The sequence below is a fragment of the Schistocerca piceifrons genome, chromosome 2 (genome assembly GCF_021461385.2).
Source record: "Schistocerca piceifrons isolate TAMUIC-IGC-003096 chromosome 2, iqSchPice1.1, whole genome shotgun sequence".
Lineage (NCBI taxonomy): Eukaryota > Metazoa > Arthropoda > Insecta > Orthoptera > Acrididae > Schistocerca > Schistocerca piceifrons.
In genome coordinates, this window is record NC_060139.1 from 324,077,572 (window position 1) to 324,093,867 (window position 16,296).

A 16,296-nucleotide genomic window follows, 5' to 3' on the forward strand; every position below is an offset into this window, starting at 1 on the left:
AGCACGGTTTTAGAAATCATCGTTCGTGTGAAACTCGTCCTTTTCTCACATGATGTACTGCGAACTATGGATGGACGGCAAAAGGCAGATATCATATTTTTAGGTTTCCACGGAAAGCGTTTGACACTGTGCCCCACTGCATGCTGTTGAAGGTTCGAGTATATAGATTAGGTTTCCAGATATTTGAGTCAATCGAAGACTTCATCAGAAACAAAGGTATCGTCAGGACTGCATCAAGGAAGTGGTATTGAACCGCTGTTATTTCCTGTATACAGGGTGTCCCATTGACCTTGACCACCCAAAATAACTTTTTGTCCAGATGCAAATTACTAAATGTTTGAAGTAAATGTTCTTTAATCGTCAAGGGGACATCAATCAGCATGATTGCCTTCGTTGTAGCTTTGGTTTTACAAAGTATGACCAGCGGTACGATTTTTTTTTTTTTGTTATTAGCACCCCGTATTTTTTATTTGGTAATTCATTTCCTCTCCTAAAGACCTATTCAAAAATGTATCACAGTGTACCATTCACTGAAACACAACGTTATTAATTACAAAACACAACACTGACGTTGACGCACCCAGCTCTTAGTGCAGGTACTCGGGGTAATGGAACACATCAACGTGCTGACGTTGACAGAGGCGAGCTGCTGCATTCGTTATCGGTAGACTCGAACTCAGCCTGGAAAGAACGCGACGCTATTTTCGAGGAACACTGTTGAAAAAATTTAGAGAACCAGCTTTTGAAGCTGACTACAGAACGATTATAATTCCGCCAACATATATTTCGCTTAAGGGCCACGAAAATGAGGAACGAGACATTAGACTCATACGGAGGAATACGGACAGTTGTTTTTACCTCGCCCTATTTACGAGTGGAGCAGGAAAGGAAAGGACTAGTAGTAGTACAGGATACCCTGCGCCACGTACTGTATGGTGACTGGGTGAGTATGTATGTAGATGTATATAGGTGTGATGTAGATAGGGGGAAGAGTCGTCATGAAATGCAGTCCATCAACAAAGGAAGGAGCTTACAAAACTCTCTTTCGTTAAGAGCTTGAATGTTGCTCATCGCTTCGAGATCCGTACCAGATACGACTGATGGAGGAAACAGAGAAGTTCCAAAGAAGAGCAGCATGGTTTGTTACAGGTTTATTTCAAGGATGCGAAAGCGTCACGGAAATGCTCAGTAATCTCGATTGTCAGACGCTGTAAGAGAGGCGTTCTGTATCGCTGTATGGTCTATTGTTAGGGTTCCGAGAGCGTATGTTCCTAGAAGAGTGAACCAATGTATTGCTTCCTCTGTCGTAGGCCTATATCTCGCGAGAAGAACATCAAGATGAAATAAGAGAGGTTCGAGCAGACACGGAGGCTTACCATATGCGACTGAAACAGCAATAGGTGAAAGCGACACTGGTACACAAAGTACTCTCCACTCCATACTGTAAGGTGACTTGGGGGGTATAGACTGACGGAAAAAAATGGCAGCACAGAAAAATAATTAGTACAGAGTAATGAAATTTCGAGAATACATTCGTCTAGTTAACGTATGTAACTGACTAACATTGCAAGATCACAGATCAATGTAAGCGTGACAAAAGCCATTGAAAGTGTGAACTGTCGGTATATTACTAACCGTTATAACCGCCAGAATGTTGAATGCAAACATGCAGGCGTAAATTCATTGTGTTGTACCGGTGACGGATGTCAGTATGTGGGATGAATTTCCATGTCGGTCAGACGGCCGGAGTGGCCGAGTGGTTCTAGGCGCTACACTCTGGAACCGCGCGACCGCTACGGTCGCAGGTTCGAATCCTGCCTCGGGCATGGATGTGTGTGATGTCCTTAGGTTAGTAAGTAGTTCTTATTTCTAGGGACTGATGTCCTCAAAAGTTAAGGCCCATAGTGCTCAGAGCCAATTGAACCATTTGACCCATGTCGGTCAATACATGGGTGGTTAATAAAGGCTGTGGATGATGCTGAAGTTTTCGCCCGCTGATGTCCCATATGCGCTCGGCTGGAGACAAATCTGGTGACTGAGCAGGGCAAAGCAAGATGTCAACACTCCGTAGAGCATATTGGGGTACAACATCACTATTTGGGTGAGTTTTATCCCGTTAGAAACATCTCGCAGAATGGTGTTCCTAAACGTCAGCGCAACAGGTCGAATCACCAGACTGTACAAATTTGAAGTCCGGGTGCGTGAGATAACCACGAGAGTGCTGTCATAAAAAATCGCATCCCAGATCATAACTCCAGATGTAGGTCCAGTGTGTCTAGCACGCAGACCGGCTGTTTGCGGGATCTCAACTTGACTCCTCCTGAACAACAACACGGCTATCACTGATATCGAGGCAGGACCAGTTTTCATCATGTAAAATGGAAATGAGTGTTTGGCATCACTGGCCGGGAGGCCCCTTACGGGGCAGGTCCGGACGCATTGGTGCAGGTCTTATTACATTCGACGCCACATTGGGCGACCTGCGCGCCGAATGGGGATGAAATGATGATTAAGACAACACAACACTCAGGCCCTGAGCGGAGAAAATCCCCGACCCAGCCGGGAATCGAACCCGGGTCCGTTGGACGGCAATCCGTCACGCTGACCACTCAGGTATCGGAGCGGACAGTTTCATCATAAAACACAACAGATCTCCACCCTTGTTTCCAATGAGATCTTTCTTGGAACCACTGAAGTCGCAAATAGCGGTGGTTTGGGGTCAGTGGAATGCACGCTACACGGAGTCTGGCTCTTAGCTGCCCTTGAAGTACTCGTATCGTTTTGTAACTGTTCGGTGTATCACCGTGGTACCAACTGCTGCTCAAATTGCTGCTGCGGATGCAATACGCCCCAAAGTCATACGCCAAACACGATTGTCTTTCCTCTCCGCAGTGCAACGTTGCCGTCCGAAGTCGTTCTCGCGACCGTACATTCTCGTGACCACCGCTTTCAGCAATCGTGTACAGTGGTTACATTCCTGCCAACTCTATCTGTAAAATCGCAAACATCCAGCTTCTCGTAGCCCTATTACACAACCTCGTTTAAACTCACTGAGGTGTTCATAATGGCGCCTATGTCGCCTAAAAGGTATTTTTGACTACCATCAACGCATCGTGTCTAATCCCAAAGATAACTTACGTTCACGACCGTTACAAACCTGATTTGCATCCTCAGAAGTAGAAACACGCCTATCAATTTTCGTTTATGTCGCACAACTCCTTCTTGGTGTTGCGATTTTTTTTCCATACGTGTAGATTGAAACGTCCCTGTGTAGTCGTTTCATGGACACTTGTCTCACTGGATTCTGTGCATCCTATTCTGTCCACCGCCTGATTGCAGTTTAATTTATTAACTCTCCCAGAAAGACTGAGCAATCAAACTAAGGCTTATTAAATGATATTATGTTAGATTTTTTTGTGTTCCATAGGAAATCATGTCCTGTATTTATTACGTTTTCCTTTCACCCTACCCTATGTGCGCGTGAATGTGACTGAATGAGCGTTTTTACGAGTGGTTTCGGGTTTCTTTTGTGGGGGACGCTGAGTTAGTTGTCGTGTGCTAGGAGCAGCTGATGTTTGCTTCTCGTTTGGAGGGTGTCACGGGGTGACCAACTTAGGATCCCAGTACCTGGACAGAGAGGTTTACCCCTTTTAGTCTGAGGTTGGTTTTTCTGTCAGGTTGGTGGCGGAAGCCTACCCCTTTGGTACCTTCCGTTTAACCGGTAGTTAGGCGAAGCTCAGTGGAGAAAGGAGACTCTGCAGCTAGCGGTTGGTGAGCACAGTTCGTGGCTCCTAGAGAGGGTTTCTGCCTTGCCGAGTTAATTTTATTTCGTGACGGCAAAATCATTCTGCGATTGTACCATTAAAATTTCTTACATTTGTGCCTGGTTTAATGTCTAATTTCTGAACAATTAACTCGTAATCAAGTTTTCCACGTGCTGAAGTTCGGCAGTTCGTAATCGACAGGCGTGGATTCCGTGTCGTATATCTACTATACAAACTTTGCAAATCGGATAAACCTCTTTCCAATCTAGTGCATCAGCATTATGGTGATAGGTAACCGTGGTAAAATTTGCTGTTTTGAAGAGTGCGCCGCAGCGCGTACTGTGAAGCAATGGCCCCCCGTTTCCGGCGGTGGCGCCGCTGTGGCAATCACAGCTTTGGTGTATCCCTCTGGTGGAAAAGGGAAAACGTTGCCTGTTCACATGCATTTAAGGGGCGGTATAAGCTCGCAAGGGGTCTGTCAGCCCCGGAGTTTAGTAGGTCGGTCAGTCGGAGTGAGGCTGGGTCAGTCTCGCATCACCAGTTGCTGGTCTGACTCTCGTTTGCATTTGTGCGGCAGTTAGTGTCTGTCTGTAGTCGGAGAGCTAGTATGTCTGTCCTTTGGATCAACTTTAAAGCCAGAAAATGAGAGTCTTGCCACTCCACCAGTAACAGAACTCAGCTAGTGGTCGCCCGGTCGGGGCTGAGTTCCGCGTTAGGCCGCCAGTCTGCTCGAGTTGCTCGGGCAACGCGGTTCACACGGGAGCAACAGGTGCGAAACCACGACATCGAGCTAGCCGGGGCGAGCTGCGACGCCGTGAGACGGGAGGTCGGCGCGCCTTCCTGCGTCCGTTGAAGCGGCTGGCAGCGGACGGTTCGGGAGAGCATTGGGGATGCTGCGCCAGGTCTTTGCCAGAAATCGCAGTTTATTAGAAGTGGTTGGAGATATGTTGTTTCATTTACTTGTTAAATTCTACTTGTTTCTTGGTGAGGTCACGAGCCGCCTTATTTTGGGGTCGTCCCACCATTCTTCTCCGTTTGCCCACCCACGGGAAGGTGGTTATTTGTGGATTGGGTGGTCCATTTTTCCCCTTGTGGAATTGGGGAGGTTTAGAGCAATCTGCTGTACGGGTTGTTTAGTAAACTCCCCCCCCCCCCCCCCCCCATTTAGATCAGTCTGCCGTACGTTAATAAGATGGCTCTGTCATGTTTGTCGGATTCGGTGTTAACGAATCTATAGAATTAATGTTGAAACCTTCCCGTCTCCTCTATACTTCTTTTGTTAATGATAACCTTCCCTTTTACAATAAACTATGAAACCTTTCCTTAGGATTTCTATCTCTTCCTTAATAATAACAAATGAAATCTTCCCTTTGAAATTTATTCTCTTTCTCAATCTTCCCATACAAATTTAATTGCTGCTTATTAAAAGTGATTTTCTGATTTTTTCGACGAAACATAGAATTTGTCGTCGTCGTGGCCCTCAGTCGTTATCTACAATAACCCAAAACAGTTCCTTACCTTTTTTTACTGTTACTGGATCCCCATCTGACTGCTACATCGAACTGCGACATGTATATACTTACTCTGGTTTATTATACTCTATTAACTGCTGGTGGGCTGTCGTAATAAGTGGCTGTATTTATTACCAAAGCTGACGTTATTCTTTATTAGCAAAGCTGACGTTATTCTTTAATTAATTTGACTGAAGTTACGTAATTTATAGTTATATTTTTCTTGACAACAATAAATTTTTTGCAAAGTTTTACGTTGATGGTTCTTGGGATGGATTATAATCAGTAATGCAACATTGCTGGCAAAAATTAATTATATTCTGAAAACGATTCTTCAAATATTTACTGCTGGAAATGAAATGATTTCACAAACGTTCAAATGGGACTTACTTTTTACAATAATCTTACAACTGGCATTGCGCAAACAAACCTTCAGTAATCTTGAGTTTCACAAAGAAAATAATTCAATAATATTAGTTGCTCTTATGATAATAGTTAGTTTATGTCTCTGTACATCAGTTTATAATCTCTTATAAATCATAGTTGGTGGCTGGCAGGCACACTACTCCTCTCAACCTCTCGCTTCAGACCTGCTACCAACTCGCTTCACTTTTCGCTTACTACTGACTTCCTAAGAAGGCTAAAGTGCGATCTCTCCTGCCAACAATGCTTTCTGGTGCAGACGATCCCTGCTACCATTACAAAATGTATCAATGCGCGGTCTTTCCCTCTCTTTTCTTAAAATATATCCATACGCGATCTCTCCTGCCCTTTTTGAAATTATATCAATTTACAGTCTCTCTTGCCAACAATACTTTGGTGCAGACATTCCCTGCTACCACATTTATTTCCAACATGACGATTATTAATTATTCCTACTTAATCCTATTAATAAAATATAAACATCTTTCATAAATTGTGATTTGACAATAGACAATAGAAATATACACGTCTTACACAACCCTCCACTGGGTTTCCTTAAAATTTTCCTTGTAAGATGGCAAGAACTATGCCCCTTACATGAAGTCATTAAAGATCACCGAACTCACGTTGAGCGAACAGTAGAGCTGAACAAAAATGACTCACGAGGCGCAATGCATCTTGTAGAGGGTATAGTATGGACGTATTGGAATAATTAATGTTGGGTGATGGTTTTAAAGTAATTCACATGACATGAAAACTTTGTGGAAACGAGTAGATTTACTAGAGGCTAGTTCATCCCAGGGAAGTATTCAGAGTTGACCACAGAGTGCGGCTGGGGAGCAGCGAAGGGAAGCGACAATAGGCAGCTTAGGGCGGCTCAAACTCTTGAGAAAGCGGTAACAGGGCGCGGCCTCCAGCTGCCTTAAGATGAGTGACAGTGAGAGGGTGGTTGACCCCATGCTGGTGTACTGGGAAGCAGACGGAGAACTTGTACACCTGTTGATAAATGTCCGTCGTCCCATTTTCAGTGAAACATGCTACAGTGGAGCAGTCAACAGGGGTGAACACACGCCAAAACCAGATAAGTGACAGGTGGGGTGTTCATCCTACGTCGTTAAGTCATTTGGACTTGACATAAGGAGAAAATTTGGTTATAGAAATATGTGTAGTAATAAGTAAGTTAATGATAGAATATTTCTTTCAACAAAGCACATACATACACTGTCATAAGAATTTGTTTTCCTATGTCGAACAAAGAAAATATTCAAAAGAGCATACATCAAAATATAGAAATAATATGAGTCAGTAGGTTGAAAGTGTACATTGGGAAGTAAAAGTTATTTATATCCCTAACAGTTATTGATGGCAAAAAATTAGAACATAGTTTATGTTTCATTATAATTTATTTTGGTAAAATTGGCGTCTATTAATATCATATTCAAGGAAGGTAAAAAAAGGAATTGGATAGCATGGTAAACGGACTGGCAAATGTCTGCGAATGCACTCCAAAGTCCGTTTCTTTCCGTCACATAGCACAACACCAGGTTTCGCCATGTGATTCCGTCGTCTCTTTGATTCATAGTTTTAGTGTAACCAAACGCTACGTTAACCATCGAATTGCCTGAGTTGCCGCAGCTACATCAGGTACAAATTCCAACTCCAAATGCCCATTAGTAGTGATGGTGTGCATCTTGGTATGCAAGCACCTATTGACGTACATCATGACTGTGGTGTGCATCTTGGTATGCCGACACCTCATAGGAAACATCGTAGATTGAAATAACGTAGGTCACTATTCACTTTGATGTGCTCCATAACCATGGGGATGCACAGGAATTAAGGTACAGGTATAATCATTTTGTCAAAAGGTTCACAGATATGATTGATACCGTTATTAAAAAATTTTACATCATGTCTTTCCTCTGTACTCACAAAAAATATTTATTTTACGTTTAAAAGGACAAAATATGTCACCTTGTGTGACTGTAGAAAAAGTTTGTAGTTTTAAATAATTACATAAAAAACTTATTTTCCATCTGTAGCGAATTCAGCCTACAATACACATTACATTACGTGACAGTCAGTAACATAAACAAATATTTCTGCAAGTGGAATTTAGTAGTGCATTTAGGCATCAACATTTTAAATAAAATAGACAAGTACCTTTATACAGACTATGTCACTTTCTGCGACTCTAAATAAATCATTATCTGGTGCTCATATAAATAATTACATAAAGACACTGTTACATTACTTCACAGGTCGTGAATTCACAGTTTTTGAAGTATGAAAGTACATTTTGACAAAATGTGTCACTTTCTGTGACTTCAGTATGTTCGGTAATGTGTTCGTCAGTTACGAGTCAAATTGTCAGTCGACTATACATTATGTTTGAGTTGTGTAACACACATCGTCATTTTTATTTAAGAGAAAAGATTTGTATTTTATGTAGAGTGCAAATCGGTATGCTGACATTTGGTGTGATCTGATTTTTCTATGTATGTATCTGATATAAAAGGTATCATGTTCAATGCAGAAAAAATTTTTCGAATAGCAAAGTACATATAGTAAGCAATTTAATGTGGTTTCTCCATCCGTAGTGCTGCGCTGCGCTGTGTCACCTGTTATCAAAATAAACCATTACTAAATTATATTCCTTACATACTAATATCTTCATTCTCCTCTCTCCTTTGTACCTCGTGTCATCTCTTTGCATAGCCTATAATAAAACTTTTATTGTTAATAATTATCAGCGCACGGCATGACTTCAATATCTCTCTGTGTTACCTATAACAAAATATTCATGGTTAGTAATCGTCAGTGCACGGCATGACCTCAACATCTCTCTGCATCTGGAAAATCTCGTCAGCTCTCGGCATGAGCTGTAAAGCATTTATCCACATTTATCCATATTGAATACTTATATTATAATTAAAACTACGTTTATTTTGGTGAACTATGACAACAGTGCTGCATGGTGCAGATAATCCCTGCTACCATTACAAAATGTATCAATGCGCAGTCTTTCCCACTGTTTTCTTAAGATGTGTCCATATGCGGTATGCGGTCTCCCCCCCCCCCCCCCCCCTCGCCTGCCAACAATACTTTGGTGCAGACATTTCCTGCTACAACATTTATTTCCAACATGACAAATATTAATTATTCCTACTTAATCCTATTACCCCTATACCCCCTGGTGCGTGACCGATCTTTTTTTCCGACTGCTTTAGGGGCTGATTACGTCGGCCTATCTAGTATGTTTTACTTGAAGTCGAAGATGTAAACAATGTCACGCAGTTTGATGTAACAATTCAAAAAGAGACCTTGAAGCCTCTTCCATTTAGTGAATAAACTACAGAAGAAACAACTATACTTACGAATAAAATGATAATATTCGCTGAGGCATGAGCGATCTGTGTCCCTTGCTTAGCACTTTCCGTGCAGTGCGTATGCAAGATTTTGTTTCTAGTGGCAATTTCCAAAGAGATGGTGTTGATAATTAAGCGATGAAAACCGAAGGAATACTTGAAAATATTCTCATTAGTTGCAAATAGTGAGAACCTTACAACGGTCACTTTTATTCTGCAATTGCACGTTTTCGACCTGGATGAACGCTTCTCCCCCATTTTGGCTTTCTTCTCACTTTGATGCGGAATGTGAACAAGCATTAATTAGCGAAATGTAATAATGTACACGAAAATAACGTCTGTGGATTTATTCAAAATCCATTCTCTCATACAGTAAGAATATAAATGTTACGGTCAGCAGATTCAAAGAGATACTGACGTAATTAACAATATAAGATGATTTCCTGAACACAGTCAAATACCCTATTATAACTTTTCGCAGTCGTATCGTCACTGCTGCGTATAAACACATGCGCGAATTCGATGGCAACATGCTGTCATATGAAAGCAAGTGGTGAACTAATTTTGAAGATTTAAGAATGGAAACGAACATTAGCATTTTTATAGATAATTTTACATTAGCAGACAAACACGGAGTTTTTCAAGTGCACGTGTCGTATTTGAAGAGTATTTTTTAGGTAATGCAGTAAGTTATTTAATTAAACACACTTAACACATAGCGATACACAATTAAACTAAAAGCAGTATATATATATATATATATATATATATATATATATATATATATATACTGTAAACGGATCCTAGCCAAGGCTCGAAATACATTACGTACCAAGAACAGGGGCGGATCCAGGATCTCGGTAAGGGGGGGGGGGGGGGGCAAATTAATTAGAAATAAAAGCATTAATTATATACGCGCGCGCGCGCACACACACACACACACACACACACATATATACAGTGGCGGTCGAAATAATAGAGCCACCTCTATTGACGAGATTAAGAACTAGGATATCTATTAGTTCGCGAAATCGCCACGAGTGCCGTGTTGTCAGTCCCTTGTAGACAACATCAGGGAAGACGTTGCTGCTATCTTTAGTCGTCCGAAAGGAAGCGTTTGAGCTAGACGTGCGAAAAGAGGCATAAAGGTAAGAATCTTATGGGTCAAAATAATAGAGCCGCTTTACACATGTGCCTTTAAATTGATTTTTATGCAGTTGTTTTGTATGTAAATTGACGTGTGGTTTTGTTTACATTCGTCTAGATGGGCAGAGCAAAGCATACCAGTGAAGATGAGCGTATAGTAATGTTCCGGATGTTCAAAAGTGGGATGTCCATGAATAAAATAGCCAATGTCTTGCACGTTTCGCGAAAACGAGTCCAGAACGCCATGAGACGGTCAAAACAAACAAAGCCGCAGGTGGAGAACAGGGGGCGACCTCGTGTAACTACTCCTCGCGTAGACAGACTCATCACTAGGGAAGTGAAGAAAGACCCATTTTTGTCAACACCACGACTGAAAGCCATTTTGTTTAGCGACGAACATGATGTTCAACCATCAACCTCAACGATTCAAAGACGACTGAGATCTGCAAAATTGAATGGGCGCATTGCAAGAAAGAAGCCACATGTTTCACAAGCTAATGTTCGGAAAAGGTTAGCCTTTGCCTGGAGAAATGAACAAAAACCTAATACTTGGTGGAGGAACATCCTTTGGTCCGATGAATCCAAGTTTAATAGGTTTACCTCAGACGGAAAAGTCTATGTGCGCCGCCCACCAAACCAGGAATTTAATCCCAAGTACACTTTAAAAACTGTGAAATACGGTGGCGGAAGTGTTATGGTATGGGGATGTTTTTCGTGGTACGGCATTGGTCCAATACACCGTATCAACGGCATAATGAACGCAGAAATGTACAAAGACATCTTGGCAAATGTGATGCAGCCTTATGCTGAAGAGGAAATGCCGCTGAAATGGAGATTTCAGCACGATAACGATCCAAAGCATACTGCAAGGATCATAAGGCAGTTTGTTCAAGAGCACAATATCGAAGTATTAGAGTGGCCACCTCAGTCCCCTGACGCATCACCCATTGAGAACTTATGGGAGATCTTAGACAAGAGAATTGACCGCTCAAAAGCTACATCGTCAGAAAAACTGTGGGAAGAAATCCAGAGAGCCTGGTATGCGATCAGTAGTGACGAATGCAGGCGTTTAGTAGACTCTATGGGTAAGAGGTGCAGGGCAATCCTCAAAAATAAGGGTTACCCCACGAAGTACTAATGCAGTCCTATGCAAAAAAGACTGTTCCTGTACGTTTCATAAGACTGAGATCAAGTACAATATATTTGTTTCAATTGGCTCTATTTTTTTGACCCTGTGGTCTGGTATTCTTTTGAATATTATCGATTATTACTGATTATTTTGTGTTGTGTTATCGATATAACTGACTATAGTACAATGTGACTCGGTTGTAATGGTTTCCATCATAGTTCAAACATGTCAAGTAATAAATGTGCACTTTATTCCAAACCTTTGCCAGGTGGCTCTATTATTTTGACCGCTACTATATATATATATATATATATATATATATATATATATATATATATATATATATGTGTGTGTGTGTGTGTGTGCGCGCGCGTATATAGAGTATTAATGCTTTTATTTCTAATTAATTTTTTGGAAGGCAGGTGCCACAAAATTTGCCCCCCCCCCCCCCCCCCTGACCGAGATCCGGAATCCGCCCCTGTTCTTGGTACGTAATGTATTTCGAACCTTGGCTAGGATCCGTTGAGAGTTCTACACACGTAGTTTACAAGATGTAGATGAGGTTCTCGTACGTCAACGACAGTGTCATGTGGCAAGTGCGACAATTAGCGAGGACGACACGGCCGGGCAGGTGGCGGGTGCGGCTGGCTGCCTAATGGAGTGTGAGCCGGCGACACGAGCCGGCGTTAATGAGGCATGGCGCGCTTTGAGCCGCGCCGCTGAGAGGTGCCAGGCCGCATTCCAGCGGCGCATCTGGCCCCGCTCTGCTCAGCGCTGCTGAGCTGCTGAGATAGCGCTAACTAGCGCCCCGGCGCGGCTAATGGAGGTGGGCCGTCGGGCTGTCAGCGGCCGCACAACAAACACCCGCGGCCTACCGGAGGCGCTGGGAACTCGGACTCATCTGCTACACTCTGGCAGAGTGGCTGCCCGCCACGCGAAAGCCCGCTGCCGTCAACGGGCTCCTTGTGTAGCGGCGCTGACGCGGCACAAGTCGTGGTACGTATACACATACTCCAAAAAGTATTCGTCTAATGCGTAAGCTTGTGTTTAAGGTTGTGTAGATAGTGGAAAAATGTCAGAATGAAGCACGGGTGGGACATGCACTTGCTCATCAATTAGTGATACGGAGAATACGACAAAGAAACATACACTACTGTCCATTAAAATTACACCAAGAAGAAAAGCAGATTGTAAACGGGTATTCATTGGACGAATACATTATACTAGAACGGACATGTGATTAAATTTTCACGCAAATTGGGTGCATAGATCCTGAGAAATCAGTACCCAGAACAACCATCTCTGGCCGTAATAACGGCCTTGATACGCCTGGGCATTGAGTCAAACAAGCTTGGATGGCGTGTACAGGTACAGCTGTCCATGCAGCAACAACACGATACCACAGTTCATCAATAGTAGTGACTGGCGTCTTGTGGCGAGCCCGTAGCTCGGCCACCACTGACCAGACGTTTTCAATTGGTGAGAGATCTGGAGCATGTGCTGACCAGGGCAGCAGTCGAACATTTTCTGTATCCAGAAAGGCCCGTACAGGACCTGCAACATGCGGTCGTGCATCATCCTGCTGAAATGTAGGGTTTCGCAGGGATCGAATGAAGGGTAGAGCCACGGGTCGTAACACATCTGAAATGTAACGTCCACTGTTTTAAGTGCCGTCAATGCGAACAAGAGGTGACCTAGACGTGTAACCAATGGCACCCCATACCATCACGCCTGGTGATACGCCAGTATGGCGACGACGAATACACGCTTCCAATGTGCGTTCACCGCGATGTCGCCAAACACGGATCCGAGCATCATGATGCTGTAAACAGAACCTGGATTCATCCGAAAAAATGACGTTTTGCCGTTAGTGCACCCAGGTTCGTCGTTGAGTACCCCATCGCAGGCGCTCCTGTCTGTGATGCAGCGTCAAGGGTAACCGCAGCCATGGTCTCCGAGCTGATAGTTCATGCTGCTGCTAACGTCGTCCAACTGTTCGTGCAGCTGGTTGTTGTCTTGCAAACGTCCCCATCTGTTGACTCAGGGATCGAGACGTGGCGGCACGATCCGTTACATCCATGCGGATAAGATGCCTGTCATCTCGACTGCTCGTGATAAGAGGCCGTTGTGATCCAGCACGGCGTTCCGTATTACCCTCCTGAACCCACCGATTCCATATTCTGCTAACAGACATTGGATCTCCGCCAACGCGAGCAGCAATGTGGCCATACGATAAACCGCAATCGCGATAGGCTACAATGTGACCTTTATCAAAGTCGGAAAAGTGATGGTACGCATTTCTCTTCCTTACACGAGGCATCACAACAACGTTTCACCAGGTAACGCCGGTCAACTGCTGTTTGTGTATGAGAAATCGGTTGGAAACTTTCCTCATGTCAACACGTTGTAGGTGTCGCCAGCGGCGCCAACCTAGTGTGAATGCTCTGAAAAGCTAATTATTTGCATATCACAGCATCTTCTTCCTGTCGGTTGAATTTCGTGTCTGTAGCACGTCATCTTCGTGGTGTAGCTATTTTAATGGCCAGTAGTGTACATACAGTTTTTATAAGCTGTCGCGGTACTCGGGGTTGGTAGTTTTCTTAAATTCTATATTTACAGTGATTAATCAAAAAAAAAAAAAAATACTTAACACTGCAATATTATTTACTCTGTTAAATATTGTGGGCTAGCATGAGACTCTGAAATAACCCAATATCACGATAACATACGTACAGACATCGGCTGTTCCGAAGTACGCACGAAATAATATATTTTAGACAGCGCGCGACTCACCGCCTTCTAACAGATAGTTTGCGCGATCGCTGCTATTATGGAGAGAAAATGTGTGTGCTTTTACGCAAACTGTAGTGATTAATATGGTTCTCAGGGGCTACTGGTCATTTATATACTAGCTGTCACAAAGAAACTGAGATATTTTATATGCTTACTGAATGGAATATTTTTCTGTATTTAGTATTCGTTATCTGCAAGGCAAAACCTGAGGAGAATCTCATTTTCCGTTAAGCGTCCAATCTTAAACATACTGAACTAATTCAGTACGAAAACATTAATGACTGGAATTTGTCTTCACTAGCTTTGAAACTATTAAAGGATCAAAACAGCGAAGTCTCCCGCATTAACATTTAATATTACGGACTAAATTTCTAACTAAAAAAAGCGTAATGCCCAACCGAATGCTATTAGGGAAAGAGAGCTCCCCGCAACGCGAAGTTCTGAAAAAGAGTTATTAATTACAATTAATGATGGTTGTTACGGGAGGTGCTCACTACTTCAATTACCAACACTTTCTAATAACAATTGGGCATACTGTATATTCTGATAACTCACAGACAGACTTACATTAAATATCAGACTGTGCTGGAATGGCGGCCTTCCTTTAGACGAACGAAGCTAGGAGAGAAAAAAATCTACCCCAAAAAAAATATCTCTGTTCTTCTTCATCTACGTTGCACAGATACTGTATACAAGCACTCTATTTGTTAAACGCATCGCTGTTTGCGAGCTTTGCAGGTAATAAATACACTTTTTAATATTTGATATTCGTAGCAAATACGGACGTACTCTTTCATATTTTTTAACACACAAAAAACCTTTTTAATTTTTCTCGAAATGTCAATTTATGTGACGTTCCGTCACAAAGCATAACTACGTAGGCTTCCGCACCTGGTCTCATGATTGATATTATTGTGGCTTTTGTGCCGCATCGTTGTATAAAATGTATTTTGTCCATAATCGCTGCGGCTGAACTCCGTGTCTGTTCCTTTATAGGGCGTACAGTAATAACCTCCACCAGTCACAATAGAAGGTGATTTTATTTAACACACGACTAGTTTCGGACTTGTGATCATCTTCATGTTGTTTAAATTCAGGTACATGTTTTTCCATCCTCAGTGTTGTAGATTATGGTTTAAATCGAAAACAAATGATGTGATAATGACTAAACAGACACAAATGAAACATTTGGAAGTGTCTGAGTGACATGTGTTGCAAAATATTTTGCGGAAATCTTCACGGTCGCGGGGCAGAAGACTCACTAGGTACGGACCCAACAGCCTACACAAACGGCCGTACACACCAGGAAGACAAGGCGCGCGCCAGGAGGCAAGCACTGATTGCCGACTGTCGTCAGTCACTGATAACCCTATTAGCCCATGCAAAAGTTCTTTCCTAATCTCCACCTTCGGTCTCGACTAGGCTGTTCTATTCTTGGAGCATGAAGTTTCAAAAATATTATTGACGCCGATTCTCTGAAATGAATAGAGCCACCTTCCCTCCGCCAAAACCAGTCTTACGATCGAAACGTTGGTTTCAAGTTTCTAACTACAATATTTTATACAATGGTGCAGTACAATACCCAGAAGAATTTTAATCATAATAGTCGAGAAGATTGCATACATGTAAGAGACCTGGAGACACTGGACGGTCTCAGATTGGTTAATGTAATGGTAAATTAGAGATTTCGGAATCAGATTTTAAAGTAAGATATTTCTAGGGGCAGATGCGTACTATGATCAACATCTATTGGTTATGAAACGTAGATTAAAATTAAAGAAATTTCAAATAGGTAGGAAATTAAGGAGGTGGGACCTGGATAACTTGAGAGAGCCAGTGGTTACTGAGAGTTTCAGTGCTGAATTTCATTGACGAAAGGAGAAAATACAAAAATGCAGCAAATGAAGCTGGCCAAAGGGACCAAAAAGGTCTAAAAATGAGACTGACAGGAAGCGCAAAATGGCTCAGCAGGAATGTCTAGAGGACAAACGTAAGGATTTAGAAACATATACCAGCAGGGAAAAGATACATACCATCTGTAGGAAAATTAAAGAGACCTTTGGAAAAAAGAGAAGCAAGTCCCATATCAAGAGCTCAGATGGGAAACCAGTTCTAAGCAAAGCATGGAAAGAGGAAATGTGGAGGGAATATACAGAGTGTCT